The sequence below is a fragment of the Lagenorhynchus albirostris genome, chromosome 3 (assembly GCF_949774975.1).
Source record: "Lagenorhynchus albirostris chromosome 3, mLagAlb1.1, whole genome shotgun sequence".
NCBI classification, from domain to species: domain Eukaryota; kingdom Metazoa; phylum Chordata; class Mammalia; order Artiodactyla; family Delphinidae; genus Lagenorhynchus; species Lagenorhynchus albirostris.
Window position 1 is genome coordinate 122,227,133 of NC_083097.1, and position 19,017 is coordinate 122,246,149.

Below are 19,017 nucleotides of genomic sequence, written 5' to 3' on the forward strand. Positions count from 1 at the left end.
ACCAAAGAGAGACAGCTTCCTGGCTTTGCTCCAAACAAGGTCAGAGAGAAAGCTGACTACCGTCATATTTTAAGCTTCTCAATCTGTTTGCCCACATATAATCCTACACGATAGATAAGCAGGAATCACGTACTCGTGGAGAGGGTCTTGTATGGTGTTACGGACAATTCATTCATCCTGGCTCTAGTCTGATTTCCCCAAGAAAACAAAGCATGCTTAGAAACAGCTTGGTAAGGGGTTTGAGTTTAAATATACATTCTGTTTGCATTGCAACAGTCTTTACTTTCACTGATTTCTTGTATTTGGGGCAGACTAGCTGTTTCACCAGGGTGCAGAATAAGGCAACAATGTCACTGAGAAGATGCCAATCCACAGCTGGGTTGGGGGTGCCTTCTAGAGGAAAGTTTCTATAAAAAGGGACTGGACAAATAAGGTTGGAGAGGAAAAGTGGGTAAGAAGGAGGAGAAAGGGAGAGTGAAGAAAATATGGAGGAGAGAGTGGGGAGGTGATGAGAGTGAGAGAGAAAGAGGATTAAGGGAAGTGTCAGGGAAGAAGATAAAAGAGCAGGAGAGCAGCCTTGACATTCTTGACAGGTGGGGAAAGAAGGATGGAGTCTGCAAAAGTAGGTGACCCCACTAAGATGGGGCTGAAGTGAGTGGGACCAGCCAGGCAAAGCCTTGTAAACGGGGGTAAAAGAGCACCCCAGGGAGTGGAGGCAATGCTGTAAGACAAATCATTAATTCTCATTTAACTTAATTGTTGTGATTTAACATTCATTGCATGCCCATCAATGTGGGCACTTTAGTGCATAAATGCCATTTGCTACTAAGCCTGGATGTCATTTAAAAAAACAAAAGGCTGGGCTTCCCTGGCAGCGCAGTGGTTGAGAGTCCGCCTGCCGATGCGGGGGACACCGGTTCGTGCCCCGGTCCGGGAAGATCCCACATGCCGCGGAGCGGCTGGGCCCGTAAGCCATGGCCGCTGAGCCTGTGCATCCGGAGCCTGTGCTCCGCAGTGGGAGAGGCCACAGCAGTGAGAGGCCCGCGTACCGCAAAAAAAAAAAAAAAAAAAAAAAAGGCAGGTCTAGTTAGACCTTCTCCCTGGACAGTTCTTGAAGATCCTGGGATTAAAAACATCCATATTTTATGTACCAACCACACACTTGGCAAACTAAATTGTCAAGACTTTTCCAGGCCTTAATAAAACAAAAACCAAACCATAATCCTGCCAAGGAATACTGCACCTGTGTCAGACCTTTGGGGTTGGTAGAGCCAATGTGGTCACATGCTCTGGTGTTTCTGTGTGATAGTGACCCATGTCTATTCCACAAAAATTGTCAGGCCCAACTGCATGACTCAATGAGCTGAATATAGTAATCCAGATGGAGAAACGGGGAAAAGTCATAAAGACAGGCAGGCATTGTATGATTTGTCAAAATATGAGTACTTACACCTCGTATTTACCCCAAAAAGCACTCTCGGTGAGTTAATGAGTTTAGCAATCTACACCCGGAGTGGCAGATATATGGCATGCCCAGCCAGCCAGACATTTAGTCTGTGCCTCAGTAGCAATGGAGCCAGTTAATGTGTAACTGTTGTGGCTGAAAAGCAGGTTGTTTGGGCGTAGTGAAGATACAATCCATACCCTCCAAATGAAACAGAATATTCTTCCCATTGTCCACGATCTCTATAGAGTAACCTCTCTGAGAAATGTAAACAACGCCAGAGGCTGGCCATCCCCATTCCATCCAGCCTTCTTCCCCCATGCCCCGCATCAGACTCACTCCCTCCCAAACCAAGTCCCATCTCTGCAGAGTCATATGAGGATTTGAAAGGGGCAGTACAAGTTGAACTCACTGGGCACTGCCCATCATTTATTCTACCACCATGTTTCAGATATTTCTATGAGCTGGGTACTGCAATGAGAACAAGAGATACATTCTCTCCTATAATGTCCACCGTAACCTTATAAGGCAAGTACAATTGTCCCCATTATAGAGCCAAGGAAACTGAGGCTTGAAGGGTAACCACAGACAGTGACAGAGCGAGTTTGATAGCTGCCCTCACCCTATCTAACTTCAGAGCCTAACTTGGGACTACGCTACATGAACCAAGAGACCATCCTTGATGTCAGGCCACTGACTTCAAACTGCAAGGAGGTGGCATAATGCAGTGGTTACAATTGCAGGCTCTGCTGCACAAAGACTGGGTCCAAAGCTTCATTTACCACGTGCTAGCTATGTGATGCTGGGCAAGTTACTTAACCTGTCTGAGCCTTGTCTTCTTAAATAGGAACGATAATAGTGCCAACCCCACTGGGCTCTTGTGAGGGTTAACTGAGATAATAAAGTGACTGGAACCACGCTGGCACGTCGTGAACACCTGATAGATGTTAGCCTTGAATGTTTTTAAGGAAGCAGACCATCGAAATTCCAGGTGAAAAAGCCGAAAACAAGGGCCTGTCCGGGGACGTGGTGCTAAAAGGAGACCAAGTAGCCCAGTCATGGAGGTCACAACACAGTCTGAGTCCTGAAGGACAAGAAAGAGTCAGGCAGACAAAGGGGTGGGTGCCCAAGCAGGGAAAGCAGCATTTGGCAATGGGTTAAAACGTAGCAATCAAGCCAAGTTCTCTTGTACCTAAGTACAGAGGAATCTACTCCTTTGTGGAACATTCCCGGGATCCCAGTTGGATCCCTAGCACCTCACGTCTGAAGCCAGATATTCCATCCTGTGAGAGCTCCATCCCCTCAGCTAAGACTCAGAGTCCCTAGAAGAGGGGCCCCTTCACCCGTGATCAGACCTGACACCTCAGTGCTAGGAAAGCTGCGGAGGGCAGGCTCTGCCTGGGGGCGGGGGCAGAGAGCAGGGGGGGCATCTGAGAGGTGAAGGAGGGGCGCAACCAGCTGAGGACAGACTCTGAGGGCCACACCTAAGGAAATGGTGGAGTCACACTTGACTTGAGCAGCATCAAGGGCCTCACTTAAAACTTGTCTCCTTCCCTTATCGCGCGGGACCAGCTGCACCTCCTCCACCCTTCCCCCTCCCACAGACAGAGCTTTTGTAGCAGGAAGAGTTTAAAGCGACGCCCTACCTGTGACTTGGTGAGATGCAGAGCTGACTCACTGACTTCCAACTTCCCTTGACAATTCAGAACGTCCGTCCACGCCAGGCCTGCGCTCCCGACTGGCAGCCATCTGATGGGGCTGCAATTGCCGTGAAACGGACATGCGCTCTTCAATTTGCCACGCAGCCCCAGTAGCCTGCTTCACTCACTCACACGACCTGCACCTGAACCGGGCGTGTTCCCCTAGAGACTGCGTGCTTGACGTCATCTCCCAGAGGCATCATAAACCCCTTGAAAGTTACAGCTGGATCCCCAGACATCCACTGATCCAGGCACACAGGTCTCAGGAGCATAGCAGGCCAAGCCAGGGCCCTACAGGGTGTCGTTCAGTAGTTTTGAGGTGGGGACTAAGCCTCTGTGCTTTCAACAAGCTCCCCAAGTGATTCTGAGGCACATGAAGTATGAGAATCAAATTCACCTTTCTCATGTGGTATAGCAGAGCTGACATTTGGATCTGACATTCAGCAGGAGTATGACCTCACTGGTGGTTAACATATTGAAATCGTCCTGTACTGATAGGTGACTAGTAGATGCTCTGAGCTCCCCAAGACCTCTCCCCCCTCCCACACCCTGGCCCTTTCTCCATGTCGTCCTCCCCATTGCTCTCCCATCCAACAGCTAAAAAGCTAAGGCCAGCTGCAGCTGAGACCTCCAGCAATAAAGCCCTTCTTCATGCTGATTGGCTAGTGCCTATGCCATACTGATTACTAAATATCTTGTCTGTTACCCTATTATAGAGAATAAGGCCCAGAGGTTGAGAGCACTGCTGTCAAACCTGACACTCTTCCCAAGCCCCATCCTGGCCACTGTTCATCCCTCGACAAGCACCTTCATCAGGCCCCTAGCTTAGGAAAGGAGCTGACTTGGAGGATGAGCATTTCCATGCCTATTCACCTGCCTTTTTCAGCTAAGAGTTTCATAGGCATAAGTAATGCACTTCAGCTTCCCAGCTCCTCTGGCATCACGTTGGCAGGTATGGAAGCACATAATTTGCTTCAATAAGATGAGCAGGCCTCCATCTTGATCCTCTCCCCAGCCCCTATTCACACGGGCAGCCCCACAGCCTCTGACTCCCTTCCCAGGAAGTGAGAAGCTGAAGCAGGTAGAATAACGAGGGCCTCTCAAGCCTCTGCAGCTGGGAGCAAGTACTTAACAAGCTGGGCTCTCCTGGGGCAGCAGCTGCTGTCACTGATGCTTCTCTTACTTAGTCTTGAGAGTAAAGACTCCAGTTCCCCCTTGGGCTAAGTGAAAGGAGTGTTAGCACTTACAGAAACCTCTTAGGTGAGCCTGAAAGGCAGTCACCTAGGGGAATGTGTTTGGCAGGCAAGACTAAGCCAGAGGAATGAACTCCAGAGAGCCCTGCAGCAGGTTGGTGTCCCTGAGGATAAATCTCACAAGGATGTTTTTCTTGAAATAGAGCAATGTTAAATGATGATCAAAGCCACCTGCTGTTGGCCAGGCCATAGTATTGTGTCCTAGACCAGAGCAGAAACAAAATGTTCCCAGGAAGCCCTTCTGCCTATTGACCTATACTTTGACAAATGGAATGCAGCAGAGGTGGGATCAAAGATGATGGGATGGAGGAGCATTAGATTCACCCATCCAACCATCCATCCATCCCTCCATCCATTCATTCAACAACAGTTCATTCATCACGTACTCTGGACCAGGCTCTATGAGAGGCAACAGAAATAAAGTAGTTACCAGGATAGATAAAAATACATATGGCCCTCACAGAATGTTGTTCCTTATTACTTTTTTCTGGATTTGGGGCTCCTTTCTGCTTTTCTCCCCTTTTATAATTAAATGTTCTATAGAAATATATAGGATAATAAAACCAATAACCATATACCCACCACCTAGCTTTTTAAAAAATACCTGCTGTGTGCTTCTCCCAGTCCCATTCCTTCCTTCCCCACCTCCCCACTTCCTTCACAACCACTGTCCTGAATTCCATGCATATCACTCCCTGTAAATTTCCCAGTCATGTACCATATGGAACTCTGAGTGCAGCTCATAGAGGTACTCAGTAAGCACTAGTCAAAGCAAATATTGCAACCTGGGGCCATAGATACCCTGCCTGAATATTTGAACTCCCATCTGGCTTCTGTCACTGGGACTCTAAAGCTTTGATTCATTGCTGGGAATTGAGATTTTGATGCACCAGCATGTCTGATTTTGAGAAGTTTGAGTTTAAAGGGGTTTTTACAAGAGTTCTTCCAAGTACAGCTGTTTTAGGAGAACTTGTTGCTCCTGAGTAGAGAAAATATGGGTTGTGGCTGTGCCTGCATTGTTTGAATACAGGGTTTTCTACCTAGCTCTCCTCTGGGTGTTGTCTGGAGCCTCTGGGTAGCCAACTGCAAAAACCAGAGTAGCTCCTCAACTTCTGAAACTAAAACAGATCTTGCTGCTGCTGCCACCAAATTCTTAGAAGAACCTCGTGAAGAGTGCAGAGAAAAGTTATTTTTGTCCCCAGACTACAGATCAAAAAACCGAGACTCCGGATATTTCAATGCCTTGATTAAGGTCACATAATTAGTTTGAGATGGAAGGGAGACTACTGATTCTTCATCCAGCAATAACTGTCACCATTTACTGAGCACCTACTGTGTACCAAGCACTGTACATGCATTATGCCATCCAATCCTACCCAACCCTATGAATGCAGGTACTGCTATGATTCCATTTTAGGGATTAGAATTATGACTCACAGGTCAAATGACCTGTCCAAGGCAACAAGAACTAGAACCCAGGACTCTAAATCCAAACCTTAATCTTAAATCACCACATCCCTCTTCTTCAATAGCAACTGTAAGCACATAACACGGTTGAGGTTGGAGAGGTTGCACAAATGTGTGTGTGCTGCTGAGACCACAGGGGTGAGGATGAAGACGGGGGTGGGGGAATGGTTTAACTCAGGCGGTCAAGCCCTCCCAGAGAATAAGTGTTGGGTTGGCCAAAAAATTCGTTCAGGTTCTTCCATAACATCTTAACAGAAAAACCCAAACGAACTCTTTAGCCAACCCATACAAGGGTCTTATCATCCAAGAAGTAGGGACGGGAAAGAAGGTGACTGAGAGTGTTCTGTACAGAGAAATCCAAAAAGCAAATCTACGCCTGCTGCAAGGGCGGCCAGACACAGCCCAGCAACTTGTAAAAGAACCAAAGCTTGCAATGTGGTTCTGGATCATTGACATCAAAACACAATGATTATTTTGCATTCCCTAGATCTCTCCCTCTTCTTGAATTTACTTCCAGTTTTGCCTGTCCTCACTCTAAAGGATACAGAGTCCAGAAGAAGGGGAACATGATTTCCAAAATGACCCCCACTTTCATCTTCTCTGTGGGAACAAGAGGACTCAGAGAGCTGACACCTTCCAGTGTTCCATGCTGGTATTTTTCCGAAGTTCAAAGGCAATTGCTTTCGGGGGCAGGTGGGTAAATACACACCCACAGATGCAAGCTAATTATGCAGATAGGGTCACTGCTGGATGGACAAGAGCTGCAGCCTGGTAAGGACTAAAAGGATGCCAGCCAAGACCCAGGGAGAAAGGCAAAATGCATTCGCAAAGGCCATTTTGTGTATCCCTGGTGAACACTGTTAGAATCAATGCTTGCGTGACCGACCGACTTGATGAAGGCCACTTGCAATGTCAGAGTTTGACGGCTGTCAGTCGCACATGTCCTAGAGGCCAGAGCCATCCTAATGTCCTTCCCATGAAAACAACTCCCTGGACCATCTGAGAGGATTGTGAGAACTATTTGCAGTCAGGAGACTCTCACAAATAAGCAAAAGCAAGCGTGAATCAAAACATAAGGAGACAGCAAAAACGCCTGGGGGACCATAGAGGAATTCAAACAAATATCACCTTCAAAGGGTTGTACCTGGATCCCTACGCCTTCCCCACCCAGTTCCTTGGGAGATGCTTTCCATCTCTGTCTAGGAGAGAGCTGGAGGACCGCACTGCCTGAGGTCTGCCTGAGGAGAACATGTCAGTCACAGCTCGAGAGAGATGGCATCAGCTTCCATGACAAAGGACAGAGCAGTCAGACAGCCGGAAGGCGCCATACTGTTTGGAATGGAAGGCTAATTTTAGATATCAGAACCACATTTCCAAATATTCCATCCTGCACATTCTATTGATAAACTGAATTCTTTTTTAAGCTTACAGTCTTTTTAGATTTGGCAAATTTGATAGCTTGGACCTTCTTCATGGAGACCTCCAGTAAAGGACTAAATTTTAACACATCAGTCAACAAGGATTTGGGGGTAGCTATTCTAGCTGTATTCCCAATCCACTAGAACTTTACAAGATATGGAGAAACAATATAATAGCTAGGGTGACGGCTTTTGGAACCAAATTATCTGGGGTTTGGTCCCAGCTTGTCACTTACTAGTTAGGTTTCCTTTGGCAAATGACTGAAGCAACTTGAGAAAGCTACACCACCTCCCTAAACCTGCTTTCTCATCTGTAAAATGGGAATCAGAACCTCCACCTCATAGGGTTCGCAGCAGGATTAAATGAGATCATGCTTGTACAGCTCTGATGGTGATACGGGGTACATCAAAGTGTTCAATAAATGGTAGCTATTACCCATAAGTGGGAATGGAGGCACAATTCAAAAACAGAGTACAAGAAAGAGCTAGGCTCAGAAGCAAGAGCAGGGAGTAATGAAGAAGTGTTTCAGCTGTCAGGAGAGCTCCACTGAGGTGAAACAGGTTCTGAAAGATGGCAGCATGGAGAAATGAAGAGGAAACCACCTGGGCTCTGGAATCACATATCCCTGGGCTCAAATCCTGGCCCCACCACTTCTTGGCTGTCTGACCTTGGACCAAGTTAACTAACCTCTCTGAGACTTTCTTTACTCATCTGAGGAGTGAAAACAATAATCAACACTTCACAGAGTCACTGGGAAGATTAAGTAAGACAGATAGGCCAGATGCTGGCGTGCAGAAGGGACCCTAGCAGTGAATTCTGCAGTCATGACAAAGGCAGGTGATCAGGAGAAATGCTAAAATAAGAACAGAATCTTCTTACTACCATTCATTACACGTCTACTAAATGCCAGGGACTGAGCTAACCCCTTAGAGGGTCATTTACAGGGTGGTTAAAAGCACAGTGAGTCAGGTGACCGGGATTCAAATCCAGGCTCTGCGTTTCCTCCCTGTGTGATCACGGGGAAGTCATTTAATCTTCCCAAACTTTAGTCCCCTTGCTTGTAAAATGCAGGTTCTAACTGTGCTTTCCTTGAGTGGTTTGGTGGGGATTAAAAGAGATAATGGGCATGAGGTCATTAGCACAGTGCCCAGCTCTTAGAAAATGCTCTGTGACGTTAGCTATCTTGACTGTTTACATGCCTTTTCTCATTTAACATTCACAACAATCCCATGAGTTGGGTGTTATTGTCCCCTATTTATGGATCAAACAGATCTGAGGCTCTGAGGATAAATCACTTGTCTAAGGTCACAGAAAGGAAGCAGTGGGGCTGGCTCTGTAAGACTAGAAATCTCAGCTTCTTTGTTCTCTTCACTTTTCAGATCAGCTGGTCAGTGGCACCAGGGTTGAGGAAATATGACAGTTATTTTTAAATGTATCTCATGCCATAACCCGCATCAGTCTTTTGTCTTCTGGTTGTCCCTATCACCTCACCTCCTCATCTGTTGAAGGTTTGAGGTTTAAGGTCATCTGTGACCCCGAATGCAGCCGGTGGGCACCTTGGTGCTGCCCCTCTGGGGACTCACTTGCAGCTTCACAAGGTTGACAAGGTTTATGAAATGTCCATTCTGATTTGCAAATAGGTCTGACATGGACATGCTTCCAGCTGGCTGGTGATTTCGATAGCAACCCCTCCTCCTCGGTGCTAATTAACAGAAATTAAATGTCCCTGGCACACTTTGTAATTCAGAAAATGCATGTGCTGATTAGTTAATCCCCAGCTGGACACGCCATTATGACCAAGGGGCTCCAGGCCAAAGTCCTAGCTCTCACTCCATCTCCATTTAAAGTCACAGAATGTTTTCTTCCTGGGTAGAAATCAGTGTCACCTCATTCATTTATTCATTCATTTTCATTCAACAAATACTGATTGAGCATCTATGTGTGTGAGGTTTTGTCCCATACAGTTGGGATACAGCAGTGAACAAAGCAAGTCATGTTCCTGTCTTCATGAACGGGAGTAAATGGTAAACCATTAAACACACAGGATTGTTTCTACATGACAGATGTTATGAAGGAAACAAAGAGGTGGGACGGAGAATGGCTGGGGGGGTATGCACTACATTGCGTAGGGTGGCCAGGAAAGGATTCTCCAAGGAGGTGAGATTTCAACTGAGATTTGAAGACTGAGAAGGAATCGGACATGCAGCATAGTAAGATAAAGAGGAACAAGCTCAAAGTGTCAAGGAAATTCATTCATTTATCAAACATTTTTGATCATACATTCAATATGTGTTGAATGAACAATTGGAGAATAAATGAATCCTCTTTTTCCTGCCAAGAAGGACCTTCACAGGAAAGATGAACTTATGGGCGATGCCACAAGCTTAGAGGCAAGTTACTTCCACTTTCTCCAGCCCTGTTTCACCTCTCAAACAAGGGGCTTGGCTCAGGCACTAGCATTCCAGGACTGCAGGATCTTAAGTACTCACCTTCCAAAGGGACTGGCCCTCACAGCTCTTTAAAGCCATGATTCTGCAGCAAGCAAAAAGCAATGTCATTTTTCTAAGCAGTCAAAATGGTTGTTTCGAATTATGTAGACAAGGCATAAAACGTCATCTGCTTTGTTATCATTAGGATATATGTATTGAATTCCCACGCCCACTTACTCATTCCAAGAATATTATTATTAGTTGCGAGTCTCCCTCTCCCCTTCCCTCCCTCCCTCCCTCTTCTTCCCCACCCTGCCATCTCCTTCACTCTCTTCCGCTCACCTTTCTCTGGCCTAGCAGTGGAGAGCCCAGGCTATAGAATCAGAACACCCATTGTATCTCAAGTGTGACTCACTGTGTGACTTTGAGCAAGTCACTTCACCTCTCTGAGTCTCAATTTTCTCATCTGTATAATAGGAAGAATAATAGAGGCCCTCTCATGACAATCATATAAAGTAAATACTGAGCTATTGTTATCCTCATTTTGTGGATTAGGATGTAAAATTTTAAGAACTCTGTTCAGGTTTTTAAGGCAAAAGAGACTCCAGTAATGAGTGTGACCATGAGCCGGTTTAATGATCTGTATCCACCACCTGTAGGGTTTTCCATTCTTTGAGATAATCAAGAACCAGGAACATAATAAATAGCCTTGAAGAGGTCTCCTAATTTATAGTAATACTTTTGAGCCAACAATGATAGACAGACCCCCTGCCTTGTGCCAGACACTTTTATGTGCTTAACTTATATTGACTGATTTTAAAATCTCACTACAACCATACAAAGTAAATACTATTACTATGCCCATTTTACAGGTAAAGAAACTAAGACCTAGAGAGATTAAATAGTTTCCATGGGGTCATACAGTTGGGACTTGGTGGAGCTTGGGAATAAACCCAGGCAATCGGACCCCAGTGGATGCTGCTAGCTGCTTGCCACCTCATTTAAGATGAGACACAAAAGCTTTCCTGCAGACATCAGGGTTTTCTACTTCACGCAGACCTGTCCCCTGAGTGCTCAATAAGCAAAGCATTATTACCTGCCTAATCCTAAAACCCCTGGCCTGTAGACACAGGACTGATAAGAGCTGTTACCCAGTACTGTACAACGCCAGCCATAGGTAAATTCACCCCTCCTGCCACTGATGGGATTTTTGAGTGTCCATTAAAATGTCAGTGGATCTTAGAGTTGAAGTTCTTTCTACATCATTTAGCACAACCTGGAAGATCAGATTCATGTGGCAGCTGGCCTTCCCTTGGCAGTTACTTCCTTATTACTTCCCTGTCCCTGCGCTCACCCTCAGAAATGCTACATCACAACAAAGGTAGTTAAAGAGCTAACAAACCACCACTACTCCCTTGAGATCCAGAAGCAGTTGTCTCAAATCACCTTGCCTCCAGTCTCGGAGGGATATGCCCCCAGCTGCTGATGCCAGGCCTGATGTGCAGATCAAAGCAGCCATTTCCAGGCCCCCTGTGATAGCAACGGGTTGACCCATCTCCAGAGGCAGGTGCCCAGCATCAGTGCCGGTACCCACTTAGGCACAGGGAGGAGAAGCAGACTATGTCTAACACAGGTGTCTTCCCTTTTTAGGGATAAAAGTTGTGAATAGCAGGCTGAAACTCCGGCCCGTGTTTGGGGGTGTACGATGGAGACAGCGTAACTCCAAATCCTGCATAACTTATTGTCATGATGGGATGCAGAATGCGTCCTCATAATCACAGGCTTTCTATTCATTCCTGCTTCTCGCGTTGACTAGGAAGCAGCCACCTGGAGCCTCCAATGGCTCTTACTTGCTGTTATTCTGAGTGGAGCGCGTAAGTCCTGTCTTGCATGGGCGGGCCCTGAGAGCGCAGAGAAGCTCAGTTGTTAGCCCAGATGTGGCTGCCTGCTTGAAAGCTCAGGCTCCTTCTGTACACTTAGTCTCTGTAGCCACAATTCATGCTTCTGCCTTTGGAGAGTGGGTTTTGATCAGACTCCCAAAACCGATACTTCCCATAAACTCTGCTTGCAAGATCCAGCTGTCCTGTGCCACCCCACAAAGAATGAACCTGTCTGTGATCACCACTAAAATTTCCCCAAAGACAAAACTGGCCTGTTAAATCAGCAGGAGTCGTTGGATAGAGAAGGACTCAGGCTCCAAATGAAAGACATTGGGCAGGAGATAGAAAACTCCCTCTCCTACTTATTTCCTGTTTTACTGGGTTTTCATGGGAATTCACTTGTGAACAAACTCCGAGCCTGGGTCTTTTAGAAAGCAAATCTTTTTAAATGTTATTGGACCAATTTCCCATCACCCTTTTAGCTTTCTCCTGTCCCCCTTCAGCATGGTCAGTTGGGACTTCATTTGCACTCAGAAGGGCCAAGAGCCAAGCACTGGCAGCAAAGTCACAGAGAGCAGCCAGCTCCTGTGATGCCCATCCAAACCGCCTGCCCTCACCTGGACAAGGGGCAGCTGGAAGTGTTGGCTGCACTTCCTTCCGAGCATCCTCAGCCTCGGGAAGAGAAGAGGCACCAGGGGCTAGGCAGGAAGGGGAGGACATTGGCTACATGTGTGGGGATGACAGGAATGCAGGTTGGGTTTGGAAATCAAAAATAAAATATTCGAGGCTTTGGAGAAATTCTGGGGGCTCGTGAATTTTAACTTTATTTTTTAAATAATTTCAGACTTCTGGAAATGTTGCTAAAATAGTACAAGGAATTCCTGTATACCCTTCAGGACTAGGTTCCCTAGATATTAACATTTTACTATGTTTGTTTTGATCCTCTCTTTTATATATGTAGGTACATATATATTAATTAATTATTAAATTAAAATTTAATATAAATTATATATATAATTTTTCTGAACCGTTTGGAAGTAAGCTAAAAATCAAGTGCCCGTTTTCCCCTAAACATTTCAGTGTGTATTTCCTAAAAACAAGGGTGTTACATAATCACAATGCAATTACCAAAATGAGGAAACTAACACTGATATAGCACTATTAACTACAGATCTTATCCAATTGTCCCATTCTTTTCCTTTACAGAGAAAACAGATTTTGATGTCTTGTCTAAGATCCCATCTAGGACCACATATTGCATTTGTCATATCTCTTTAGTTTCTTTTAATCTGGAACAGTTCCTCAAGATTCATTGTCTTCCATGATCCTGGCATTTCAAAGAATGTAGGCCATTTATTTTATAGAATGTCTCTCAATTAGGCTTTGTCTGACATTTCTTAATCAATAGATTCAGATTATTCATTTTGGGCAGTAATGGATGATAACCCTTACAAATAATCAAATAGGAATCCCTGAGTCCATACTATATAAAGAAATGAGGGAGAAGGAAAAGCTCTTCCTTACAGTACAGGGCCAACTAAACATTGTAGAAGGAATGATGGAATTTTTTAAAATCTCAGTTTGACAACCACTGCAGTAACAATCGGTTCGAGCAAAAGTCATCTATGGATTAAAACTAGTGTATCAGAGTATCTCCTCAAAAGATACTTATTAATCACAAATGGGAAAATAACAATTTTATAGTGAAGAAAGCTGGTAGACAACCACCTTAACCAAAAGATCAAAGTTAGCATCTCCAGTAATGGGGGAAGTAGATAGTGTGTACCTCCCGATATGACGAACGGAGGACACGACATCTCTTTTGTGAAATGAAAAGACAAATTCCTGCCCAAAAGACTTAAGAATTTTAAAGAACTACAGTTCTAACCAGGCTGCATTCACACACAATAGATTCTAAAATCCTTTTCACCTTCACAGACCCCACCTTGGAGATCTTCCCAGGAGGAGCTAGCAATAACTGGTTACTGAAGAGAGCAAATCGTCTGCTTGAATGGAAACCGCTCGGTACAGAGCTGTGGACCATGTGATACTCCTTGGACATCAGGGATGGTACAGGAATACCAGCAGGCTGGCCTCCAAGACAGCAGGGTAATAGGAGAAAAAGCAAATGTGTCTTCCCACAGTATCAATGGGTGGCGGGCCAGGTTGGAGAAAAGCACGTGAGTCATGTGCCGCTACACGTTACACCAGACTCCTGGCCCTCCTGTTATGCTGTTCTGCTGTCAAAGCCAAACTTTGTCTTGCCAATTTCTCACACCTTGGCACCTAACTGACAAATGAAAAGACCGAACATCAAATGCCTCCCAACACTGTGTCTGGCCTATTGCTCCAGCTCAGATTTAGAGCAGTACAGGGGATGGCATGATATTCTCCTCTCAGATGTTCAAGCCAGAGAGGCTAGTGCTTCTTCACAATGTCCCCAGCCTTCACTCCCCCCCCGACTGTGCCTCCTGCATCACGTCACCACAGCCACATTCTTTTCCACTCCAATTCCGTTCTGTCTTTCCACCCTGATACTTTCTGATCCAGAGGGTTCTTGTTAGAATATACCAATCAAGGAAATAAGGACTTAGTACATAAATAATCTCAGACAAGAAACGTGCATGATGTTATAAGGGAGATGCCACAGACTGCAGTGCTATTTCAAGTCTAAAGATATAAAAATCAGTTATAACCATGCAGGCTTTTTTGTTCAGAAATAAGTCATCTTAAAGAAGTCAAAAGGAAGATATTCTACCCCTATTTTTTCAAAAAACTATAATTTAAAATATAAATTTTAAATTATCTGTGCTAACCTGAGAGAGAGATTGTACAGATAAATGAAACGCACAAATACCCCCAGACTCTTTGAGCCACGTGTTTTCATCTTCTCCCCCGTCTTAAGACATCAATAAGAGTTTCATTTCTAAAAGCACATGCCACCTTGATTACCAAAGACGATGACAGGAACGCAGCATGATTTGGATGTGTATTGATAGATGGTTTTGAAGTTCAGTATCATAATTTTGCACTGAAGCATCCCCCGTCTTTCATCCAGTCCTGCTGGTAAGGAGCCAAGCCAAACCATGAGCTGAGTAAGGACTGTATTTTGTGGTTACAGAAATGTTTTCCTCTGTGTGAAGCTGTCACTTGCAGGGCTCAAACTGGCACCTGTGTCTTAATGGGATGACTAACTTAATGGACTTCTTAATCATAGCCTTCTCTTGGTTAACCCCAGGGGAAGGTGATAATAGGCAACAAGAAGCCCCACAGTATTGGCTTTATCTGCCAAGAGGTGGGTGAGAAGCAAGAGGTATGATGAGACCACAGAAAGGCCAATGCAGTGACAACGTCTCCTTCTTACATGTGGTCCATGATGGTACTGCCAATTGTCGGTCATCCCTTTTCTCTGAACTACTGTGACTAAATGTTGGTTCCATTTCCTCTGGAATGAATTCGGGTTTGGCTGGCTCCTCAGAAGCAATGAATAGAGAGATGCTGCCTTCAGATTCTTGTTACAATCATGAGGCCTTACAACCCACCTATAGGTAGGTTTCAAAGACTTCACTTGCCAGGGCAAAGTCATAAAGTGTCAGAGTTGGAAGGAATTTTAGTTTTATAGGTGATATACGGAAAGGTTAAGTATAGGCAAACTGTCCCCACAAAAGCAAGTTGTATAAGCTGGGTGGGGATGGGGGAACAATACAACTTTTAACGCCCAGAAACCATTAGACCACATTGGCTAATTATAGCTTTGTCCCCAAGGCCCTCTCGCTCAGACTTTCTTCTTCTTAGACTGGCTTCCCCCTCTCACATTTAGAATAACAGGAAACCACCACTCCTAATTTTTACACTTGCTGTTTTTTCTTCTCTGGGAACTTTCCATGTCTTATAGTATCATGGAGGGTTTTATGAAGATTTCAATTTCCTTTGAAACTGCTTAGCCAAATAAACAAAATATTTTTTTTCTAAAGCACAAAATGAAGACTATGATTTGTTCCCACCCAAACTCAGAGGCATAAGAAAAGCTCCCCCATTTGCTAAAGTTTTCATCTCCAGACTGTGAGCTCCAGCACATATATTCCAAATTGTCGTGGGTCAAAAAGTGCTGGAGGTGGTGGGAATGCAGCCAAGGACGAAGTAGAATGATTAGAATGAGGTCAGCCCAGAAATGCACCAGAGAATAGTCTGCTAACCATGAAGTCTGAGTTTCATCTTCTGGAATTGTTGCTTCTTATTACTGCATGCTGGGTCAGGGGGAGAGGGCGTTGTTTAGGGGGAAAAAGGAGGAAAGAGAAAATGAAAGAGGAGAAAACTTCACTCCTCCATGGGAATATCAGCAGAAAATCTATAGACTCTTGTGTCTCTGCTTCTTTTTTCAGTACAATGTTTTTAATAGACCAAAAGACAATCTTTATGATGTAATAGGTATGTGAATAATGTTTATAAAAAGGGTATATATAACATGTTAGTCATTATCAACTACTGTACAAATAAACCTTAGATATGTAAAATATATAAACATATAAAAATTATTTTATAGGGCAGTGGACACTTTTCATATCTTCGTTCCAAAAAATAGAGAGTTCCAGGGCTGGCATCTTATTCTTCATTAGTATATTGCACTGTAAAGCCAAAAGGTTTGGTGGGGTTTCATTTGTTCGCTTTCTGGTTTTGTAATTTATAATAATCTGAATGGATTACTTTGAAATGTCTGTTGCATATGTGTTGGTATTGTTTGCCCACACGGAGTCATCAGAGATCCGTCCCACATTTTGCATCCTGGAAAATCAAAAGGAACTTTCTAGTGAGAAGAAAAACACAGAGAAGCCTCCACTGTTGGGTAACTCAAATTTGTACCTCTAACAGCTTCTTGTAAGTCTGAGGAAATGGGAAGTTTAAGATCAAATTTGTTGTCTCTCACTTAAGCATTGGACGTTGGATAACTTTTCTGCTGGGAAGCAAGTACATATTTTTGTTAAGTTCTTTCTTCATGGACTTGACATGTTCTAGGGGAAACTAGAAGTCATGGCCCTGAGCCACCTTTCTTCAGGACTACTCTCCACCATCCGTTTTCAAAGAACCATCCACATATTAATTCTCTGATGTTCCATGATTCATTGGCAGACTCAATGCTTTCAGAGCCCAGAGTTTTATTTGTTTGGGTTTGTGGCTCTAAAGAAGTGTTAAGTTTGCTCTACCACCGAGACTGATCAGAAGAAGCAAAGGGGAAAAGGGAGCTCCCTTGCTGGAGAGGTTCGCTTGCACCTCTGACCACCTCTGACCACAGCCAAGAGAAGCACTGGGCCAGTAGCCGGTGTGTGAAATGCCATCTACTCTTCACACAGTGAGGGGTCATCGTGTGACAGTGGAGAGGTCACCCAAGTCTCTTTTGCCAAAAATGCATATTGTTCCCAGCTGTAAGCTTGTGAAGCACAATATGTGTTTTTGCATGAAACAATAAAAGAGGTTTATTTTCACTTAATAGACCCATCCCTCAGGCCTGGTGTTTTCAGTAGCTGGCTTGGAGCAGGGAGTACTTTATCATGTATTAAACGCCAACATTGCGCATTTTATTGTTCCCAAAGAGCTTTGGCCCCTGGCAGCTGCCCTGGACATCCAAAAGGAGGGCTGAGAGGAGTCCTTCGTCAGACTGGAATTGCTTAGTTTCAGTGGGGATGGCTGAGCGCAGGGGTGAGTGACACTTCCCCTCAACACTCACCAGGCTGAGTTCGCCTCCCTAGAGCAAACTCCGGTTTGCGCAACCACGAGGGCCCAAGAAAGCCTCTTAGCCAGAAACTTTCTCTGCTTACTTAGTGCAGGAGTTAGTAGCACAGTCTCAATAGCCTGACTGCCTGTCACTTACCAGCTGTGTGGCCTTGGGCAAGTTACTTAACCTCTCTGTGACTCAGGTTCTTGTCTGGAAAATGGAGCTGTAATACCTCCTTCCTGAGGGATGTTAAGGATGAAATGTCTTAAAACAAGTAGAGTGCTTTGAACAGTGCCTGGCAATACAAGCACTCAATACAATTCATGTTTTACCACCTTCATAATGTTTGCTCTATCCACCAACCAATTATATTATTATTTACCTAATGTTCTTCTTTTAATTAACTCAATTTTAACCTAAAACTTGATAGAAAACTTTATATCCCAACTGTAAATGGAAAATTATATCATTTGCAGCAAATATAAGGTAACAGTAAATAGTAATAATAGCTGATATTTACCAAGTCCTTGCTCCTTCCCAGTCATTGTGCTAAGTGCCTTGACTTGTTAAAATACTCACAACCCTATGAGGACAGTACTGTCATTTTACAGAGGAGGAAACTGAGGTACTAACAGATTAGCAAATTTTCCTGTAGTTACACAATTAGTAAATGAAGGAGGCAGTCCAGCTTCAGACCCCAAGCTCCTCAGCATTGCTCTGTGCTGCCATGTTAACAAGAACAAAAGTATTCTATTCCCATGGTAGATGGTTGGTGAATTAGCTTCCTAGGGCTGCTGTGGTAACAAAGTACCACAAACTGGGTGGCTTAAAACAACAGAAACTTATTCTCTCACAGTTCTGTAGGCCAGAAGTCCAAAGTCAAGATGCTGGCAGGGTAGTGCTCCCTCCAAAACCTCTAGGAGAGGATCTTCCCTTGCCTCTTGCAGCTTCAGGTAGCCCCGGCATTCCTTGGTTTGTGGCAGCATCACCCCAATCTCTGCCTCCATCTTCACATGGCTGTCTTCCCTCTGTGTGTCTACCTCTGTGTCTCTTCTCCTCTTCTTGTAAGGACAGCAGTCATGTTGGATTAGGGCCCACCCTAATGACTTCATCTTAATTACATCTGCAAGACTATTTCCAAATAAGGTCACATTCACATATATGAGGAATTAGGATTTCAGTAGCTCTTTTGTGGGAAGGGGTTGGGGGGGCATAGTTCAACCTGTAACAGTGGCCCACCTATGGCTTTGAATTTGGGGCTGAAAATTTACAAATGCTGGAGAGCTGTTCATGATCAGCAACAAGCTGAGACTTTCTCCTTTATGCCAGTCAGGACTGAAGGAGTCAGGACAAGGGAAGGACAATGCTCCTGCATTACAGTGATATTTAGGGCCCAGTCCAGGTGCTAAATGATTCACTTTGCTGTACACCTGAAACTAACCCAACATTGTAAATCAACTATAATCCAATAAAAGTTTTTAAAAATAATAAAAAAATAAAATAAACTGTCTTCTGCCCCATCATTGGTACTTTGGGAAAAGAGGCTTAGCTTAGCCATATAATAGTTCTTCCAGCTTCCCAGACATCTCTTGTGAAAGGGGAAGATGGGGGAAAATGCAGCCTTCCAAAACTCCAGGCAGGGTGACGGAGGGTAAAAAACTCACCTCTCGAATCTGCCTAATATGGCTGGGCTGGGATAGCAAATTCAGACAAAT

At 44.6% G+C, this 19,017-nt stretch overlaps 1 protein-coding gene across 2 annotated transcripts in view; it reads left to right on the top strand.

Moving 5' to 3' along the window:
- Positions 1 to 18,807, top strand: part of SH3RF2 (SH3 domain containing ring finger 2) — a 145,807-nt gene extending 127,000 nt beyond the window's left edge. For both annotated transcript variants that reach the window (XM_060143900.1, XM_060143901.1), the window contains exon 11: positions 13,531 to 18,807. The gene's annotated coding sequence lies outside the window, so the exon portion shown is untranslated. The remainder of the gene's footprint in view (positions 1 to 13,530) is intronic.
- Positions 18,808 to 19,017: the final 210 nt, after the last annotated feature.